The sequence below is a fragment of the Magnolia sinica genome, chromosome 11 (assembly GCF_029962835.1).
Source record: "Magnolia sinica isolate HGM2019 chromosome 11, MsV1, whole genome shotgun sequence".
Taxonomy (NCBI): domain Eukaryota; kingdom Viridiplantae; phylum Streptophyta; class Magnoliopsida; order Magnoliales; family Magnoliaceae; genus Magnolia; species Magnolia sinica.
In genome coordinates this window covers 78,298,710-78,306,878 of record NC_080583.1, presented here as the reverse complement: position 1 = coordinate 78,306,878, position 8,169 = coordinate 78,298,710, and positions in this window count along the sequence as shown.

Below are 8,169 nucleotides of genomic sequence, written 5' to 3'. Positions count from 1 at the left end.
TTCAAATAATCTTTCCAGTATAATATCCCATAAATTTATTTAGTAGAATATATTACAGAATATTCACGGTTACGATCATCATATCATTAATAGAATGTGGGCCATATGGGAGGCAAATCTTATAGTATCGTACGTCGCGACAGACAAAATGGATTTCTTTTGAAGTGGAATGCTGATGCAAACAGTAGGTTTTCTTATCCAAACACGCACATTTACATGCATAACACGTGTGAACCTGAAAAATATATTCCAAATCAGAGTCGTCCATGATGTGGATCCCACTTATTTTATGGCCAATAAATAAAATTGAGATATATTGAGTTATCAAGATGACGATTTAACTACTATGAATTTGAGCCATTGGTTAGTTCCTCTAAAATGTTTAGACATTTCGAGTAGTGTAGCCCACGTGATGAACATACCCGAATTATTTTATCAAAATTTCGTGATTACTGTGAGGAACTCATTATGAATGGGTTAGATTTCCATCAAACATGCCATGTTTACACGTGTGCCGCGTGTAGAATGTGCAAGTACGGCTACCAAATCCAAATGCATCCCAACAGCTGTAAGTTGCATGCATGTCATGCGTTTTCGCGTCGAATTCGAAAGTAACCGAAAGGAATGGAATGGAACGAAGGAAGGAAGGAATAAAGGGCGCTTCAATAAAGTGCAATCGGTTGCACTGTAGCTAGAATACATGTGAGCCTCACCACCGTACACGTGGAATTTAGAACACATCTTAACCGTTTAAATTGTGTGATCAACTGTCGATTAATTATTAATTCAAAATCATATTGATTAGATTATCTTGACCTCTGATTAACTACTGTATATTTGAGGAATATGGACCGTTTACTACCTTTCCTTTTGCAGTCCATTGGCTGTCCACCAAACGACCTTATGGACGCATGATTTCATTGTAAATTTCGGTAGACAATATTACTACAAGGAACTTCCTGCGACGGGAAGTAATGTGGGGCCCACCGTGATGTTTATGGAAATCCACCACGTCCATCAGTTTTTCAAGATCATGTTAGTGTTTGGGTGAAAAACTAAAGGAATTCAAAAACTCAATGGGCCACACGACAGGAGATTGAATGTCCACCTTTGAGACATGCGTCTGGCCACAGAAGTTTTGAATCAGGCTAATTTTTATCTTTTCAGTTATTCCTAGTAGGAATGATCTTATGAACGGTATGGATGGAATATAAACATCACAGTGGACCCCAAGAAGGTTTCAACGGTGGAATTTGCCTACAAACGTTTTCCTGATGTACGGCTCACTTGAGTGTTGTATTTAGATTATTTTTGGGCCCATCACCTAAAATAATCTTGCAAAACTGATGGACGTGGTGGATTTCCTATAAACATCATGGTGGGCCCCACCTAACTTCCGTTGGCAGGAAATTTCTGCAAAGGCTTTCGCAGGAAACCCCGTCCACTATTATAGGTCGAAATTTGAGTTGTTATTATTATTTTTTTTTTTTTAGAAATTTACCACTGTACGACCCATTCGTGGCCCATTTACCCGCTTAAGCTCACTCCATTTTATCTGACCAGAAAAATGCCCAGCTGTACGGACGACTTGCCGAAGGTCGAAAATGCCCCTACTTTTTCAGCTTTTTGATAAAGCTGGGAATCCCTATGGGTACCAAGTATAACCGTAGCAATAATCCACCCATCGCAGGAGGGGGACAGCGAGTCGCGGTTAACCGCCGCAGTTCTGGTCCTATGGCTACAGGTTATAACCGTAGCCATAACCCTTGTGCGATGCACTTTTTTATCTTCTTTTTTTAATTTTTACTTTTTACATGGAAAACTTTTTTCTATCTGTATTTTTCTCTAATACATATTTATATAAATATGTATATATATATGTATATATAAAAAAAAAAATTTCTTTCTTTTTTTTCATTTCTTTCTTTATTCATTTAACAAAAACATCTTCTAAACCAAAATTAGTTACTTGACGTACCACATATGATTTTAGTGTAGGAGAAGCTACTTTAGCCAACCAACCTAGTTATTTTCTAAGATTCCATCAGGTCAATGGTCAAAAATCCATTTCATTCACTTCGCGATCAACTCAATTCATTTCACGGTCAATTCCCTTCACTTCACGGTGAATTCTATGCATTTCGTGATCAATTTCCTTCACTTCACGGTTAATTCTCTTCACTTCGCGGTCATTTCCATGCATTTCGTAGTCAATTCCGGCGATTCCCCTTCACTTCACGGTCAATTTCATGCATTTCACAATCAATTTCCTTCACTTCACAGTCAATTCGATGCATTTCACGATCAATTTCAGCTATTCCGTTTCATTTCACGGTCAATTCCCTTCACTTCATGGCCATTTCCATGCATTTCACGGTCATTTCACTTCACTTCACAGTCATTTTCATGCATTTCACGGTCATTTCTAGCGATTCCGTTTAGATTCACGGTCATTTCGATGCACTTCACGGTCAATTCCCTTCACTTCATGGTCATTTCCACGTATTTCGCGGTCAATTCGATTCACTTCACGGCCATTTCCATGCATTTCACAGTCAATTCCGGTGATTCCGTTTAGATTTATGGTCATTTCCATGCACTTCATAGTCAATTCCCTTCACTTCACGGCCATTTCCATGCATTTCATGGTCATTTCGCTTCACTTCATGGTCATTTTCAGGCATTTCATGGTCATTTCCAATGATCCCGTCTAGATTTATGGTGATTTCGATGTACTTCACGACCAATTCCCTTCACTTCACGGCCATTTCCATGCATTTCACGGTCATTTTACTTCACTTCATGGTCATTTCCATGCATTTCATGGTCATTTCCAGCGATTCCGTTTAGATTTACGGTCATTTCGATGGGTCAATTCCCTTCACTTCACGATCACTTTCACGCATTTCACGCTTAATTCGCTTCACTTCACAGTCATTTTCATGCATTTCATGGTCAATTCCACTGATTCCGTTTAGACTCACTGCCATTTCCATGCACTTCACGGTCAATTCCCTTCACTTCACGGCCATTTCCACGCATTTCACGGTCAATTCGCTTCACTTCATGGTCATTTCCATGCATTTCACGGTCATTTCCGGTGATTCCGTTTTGATTCACAGTCAATTCGATGCACTTCACAGTCAATTCCCTTCACTTCACGGTCATTTCCATACATTTCACGGTCAATTCGCTTCACTTCACGGTCATTTTCATGCATTTCACGGTCATTTTCGGCGATTCCGTTTAGATTCACGGTCATTTCGATGCACTTCACGGTCAATTCCCTTCACTTCATGGTCATTTCCATGCATTTCACGGTCAATCCCGGCAATTTTGTTTCATTTCATGGTCATTTCCATGCATTTCATGGTCAATTCCCTTCACTTCACGGTCATTTCGATGCATTTCACGGTCAATCCCCTTCACTTCACGGTCATTTCCATGCATTTCATAGTCAATCCCGGCAATTCCATTTCATTTCACAGTCATTTCCATGCATTTCATGGTCAATTCCCTTCACTTCACGGTCATTTCCATGCATTTCACAGTCAATCCCCTTCACTTCACGGTCATTTCCATGCATTTCACAGTCAATCCCCTTCACTTCACGGTCATTTCTATGCATTTCACAGTCAATCCCGACGATTCCGTTTCATTTCAGGGTCATATCAAGTTGTGTTTTCTTGAACAAAGAACTAAAGATTATGTGACTTTTGCTTATTCTATAGATGTTCAGTACAATAATGCTACTGAAGTGGGGTACAAATCTATGACTTAGTGGCTATGGGAACAGGCTTCATGATGGTTTATGAACTCGAACAATCCAGTGATTTTCTGGTTTTCCTATGTATTCTCAGTTCCAATTAGCAGTATTTTGGATTCAGCAAGTTATCTCATTTGACTTGTATTTGAACATGATCCCTACTCTTGGTTTTCATCATTTCATTACAATTCCTCATTTACAACTTCTAAATTAGCAAAGTAAAGAAATCAGCAATTTAAAAAAGTATAACCTATTTCTAACAATATCTTCCGGTGCTTTGCTTTTTAAAACCTGCAATCTCCTTTGCAATGAAGTTGGGTTGAACATGGCTTGGGATTGGATGGAAGAATGACCCTTAGATTAACTGAGGCTCTCTTTCCAGTCTTCATTCATGAATTCTTGCTTCATTGCTCTCTTTAAAGTGTTTCCAATGTGTTGGGTCAGGCAACCCGAGACCTCAACCCGAGCCCAACCTAAGTTTTATCGGGTTGGTGTTTGTATGGCCCAACCCCAAGACCAAACTCGATACATCCTACCCAAGCCCAACCCAATGTCAGGTGGGTCACAGGTTGGTCGGGTTGAACCCGCACAACTTTCAGCCTTAAAATCATATATGGTACACGTCAAGTAACTAATTTTAGTTTAGAAGATATTCTTGTTATATGAATAAAGAAAGAAATGAAAAAAGGAGAGAATTTTTTTTTATATGCATATATATACATATTTATATAAATATGTGTTAGAGAAAAATGTAGGTAGAATAAAATTCTTCATGTAAAAAATTTAAAAATTAAAAATTAAATTTTTTTTTTTAAAAAAAAAAAAGTGCACAGGATACGGCTATAGCTACGGTTATAATTCATAGTAATAGATAACCGTGGCCTTTTGTTTGAATCGGCAATGAATCGCGGATTCCGCGATCCATCCTCAAATCCTACAGCGAGTTGCAGTGGAATTGCAGAATCTGTGATTCATCGCCGATTTAAACAAAAGGCCATGGTTATCTATGGCTATAGATTATAACCGTAGCTATAGCCGTATCCCAGCCGTGGCAGTCTGGGGTTTTTTTTTATCTGTGGAGTTTTCGTTGCTTTTGTGGGTCCCATCATGAGGTCTGTGTTATATCCAAACCGTCCATCTATTTGGCGAGCTCATATTAAGGCTTGAGATGAAAAATAAGACAGATCTAACTATCAAGTGGACCACATTGTAAAAGGCAGTGGGAAATTGAAGGTCAACCATTGAAACCCTTTTAGGGGTTACAGAAGTTTTGGATCATTATGAAATTTGTTTTTCCTCTTCATACAGGGTCTTTGTGACCTTATGAATAGATTGGATGGAAAATAAATGTTATGGTGGGCCCTACAAAATTTTTAATGGTGAAAATCAAAATTCCCGCTGCTCTTTGTGGTGTGGTCCAGTTGATCTTTGGATATGGTTTTTTTTTTTTTTTTTAGATAATGCTCCGAAATGATCTCGAAATATGGATGAATGTTGTGGATATAATAAATACATAACTGTGGGGCCCACGTAACGTTGATCTCTTTTGAACCATTTGTACAATTTGGAGTTCGAGGAGCGTTAGCGCTCATCTTCGAGCACTAGCCGATCCACCTGAAGGGAAAAGCAGGTGCATTTTCGACCTTTGGCAAATTGTCCGTACAGCTGGGGCTTATTCTAGTCAAGTAAAATGGGGTGGGCTTCATTCGGTAAATGGGTCATTAAATGGGTCGTACAGTGGTAAATTTCTCTTCTACTGTTTTTTTTAAGCTCGTTAGTACACCCCACCGTCAGTTCACATTTCACTGTTAGCCACCCCCACTAGGGAATCGATGCCATGACGTTAGTGTTGAAACTAGGTATCTTTCATTCAGCCTACCACTTGAGCTATGGATGGCGGTGTCGAAATTTGAGTTAACTGCCACGTGTATGGTAAGGATCATCAGCTGTATTCTCGGTGTGGGACTGGCGCTTTATTAATTTATTGAAGGGGTTTTTTTTTTACGATACTCTGGCTACGTATGAGGCATGATACGCAAGTACCTAAAAATGGTGCACGTGGCATATATTAACTCTAAAAATCTAAAAATTTTCTGAATCCATTGTGCATCATTTACCATAATAAGATCAGGTTGGTTGAATAATCTTGACCTCTAACCCGCGGACACTTGTTTGATGAAACAAAGCAATTGGATTTTCATTCTTCAATTTCAGCCGTAAAATAAATGCCCACAATCTGATAATAGAATAACGAAAAAAAAAAAGAAAGAAAGAAAGAAAGAAAGAAGAGAGAGAGAGATAGAGAGAGAGAGTAAATTTTTGTTCATCACACGTCAAAACTTCTACTTATAATTTCTAGGGTTTAATTTGAATCAGTTGTATGCCACGTACGCAGTTTCTATGCCATTTCTAGGTGCCTGCGTATCATCCATACACTCTATCAGAGTCTCAAGGAAGTTTCTCTTACTTAAACTAAGCGAAATCGGATTGCATATTGAGTTACTTGGTACGCTTTTATTGTACTGGGTAAACTCATTTGGGCCCACCTTTAACGTATGCAGTTTATCCACTCCGTCCGTCCGTTTTTTCAGCTCATTTTAGGTGTTGATCCAAAAATTGAAGTATATCCAAAGGTCAAGTGGACCATAAAACAGGAAACAGTATGAATAATGATTTCGACAGTTGAAACCTTTCTATGGCCCACAGTGATCTTTATTTGCCATCCAACGTGTTCATGAGATATAAAATACCTGTACAAAGGAAAAAAAAAAAAGTATCATCTTGACCCAAAACTTCTGTTCATGAGATAAAAAATACCTGTACAAAGGAAAAAAAAAAAGTATCATCTTGACCCAAAACTTCTGTGACCCCAGGAAATTTTCAACGGTAGACACTCAATACACACTATTTCCTACGGTGTGGTCCTAGCTTTGGATATACTTCATGTTTTATATCACTAAAACTAACTTTTAAAATGGATGGACGGAGTGGATAAAATGTATAAATCACAGTGGATCCCACACAATCTCAAATGAGTTCTAAGCGGAACATCAGCATGCGAGTTGACTTTAGAACCACACGTAAGGAAAAGATATTGATGTTAAAAAAGACTAACCGGTGGTCTCAATTCAAAGTTTTTGTGTAACCCAGCGTATGAGGATAAGTTTAGATCACCGACTCTCTCCGGTGGGGTCCACCTGATGAGCGTCTTAGATCATGAATATGAGGACGCATGGTGTCTCATATAGGAGCAAGTTTCATTGCGACGTGCATTCGCCCTTAGCACCTGACAACAGGAGAGATTAATGGAAAAGGGGTTAATCACATGCACCGGATCTAACGGTTTTCATAGCATAGGCCTAGCTATGTTACTGGGACATCAAAAACTTCGTTCTTAAGTTTTAGATAAATTTAGGACTGTGGTCCCCACCTTTTATCCCGCTGTTTTTACGAAACAATACAAAATTAGTTTCGGAACTTAGACCTGCTCGTACGGACAGCATATTTGAGGACGAAAATACCCCTCCCTTCCTTTCGAAGACGAGCGCTGACGCTCCTCCGACCGAGAGTTGTACGAACGGCTCAAAAGAGATCAAAGTTACATGGCCCCACAGCTATGTATTTATTATATCCACAACGTTGATCCATATTTCGAGATCATTTCGGAGCATTATCCAAAAAAAAAAAATCATATCCAAAGATCAAATGGACCACACCACAAAGAGCAGCGGGAAAATTGATTTTCACCGTTAAAGATTTTGTAGGGCCCACATAACATTTATTTTCCATCCAATCTATTCATAAGGTCATGAAGGCATAAGGACGCAAAGGCATGGATGAAGAGGAAAAACAAATTTCATAATGATCCAAAACTTCTGTAACGGGTTTCAATGGTAGACGTTTAATTCCCCACTGCCTTTCACAGTGTGGTCCTCTTGATAGTTAGATCTATCTTATTTTTCGTCTCAAGCCTTAATATGAGCTCACCAAATAGATGGACGGTTTGGATATAACACAGACCTCATGATGGGACCTATAAAATCAACACAGCAAAAAAACATAACCAGAATGCCCTTGCACTTTTCTCTAATACAAATTATGTAAATATGTATATAGAAGTATATAAAAATATTTTTCTATCTTTTAATTCATTTCTTTGCCTCTTTATTTAACAAGCATATCTCCTAAACTAGAATGATTTACTTCACGTACCACATATGATTTTGGGGTAGGAGAAGCTAATTTAGCCAACCTAGTTATTTTCCAAGATTCCATCCGGTCGGTGGTGGAAAATCCATTTCATTCACTTCGTGGTCAATTTCAATCACTTTGCGGTCAAACTGGAAATTGAGCAGGACAAACTGAAAATTGAGCGGGCCAAACTGGAAAACTGAAAATTGAGC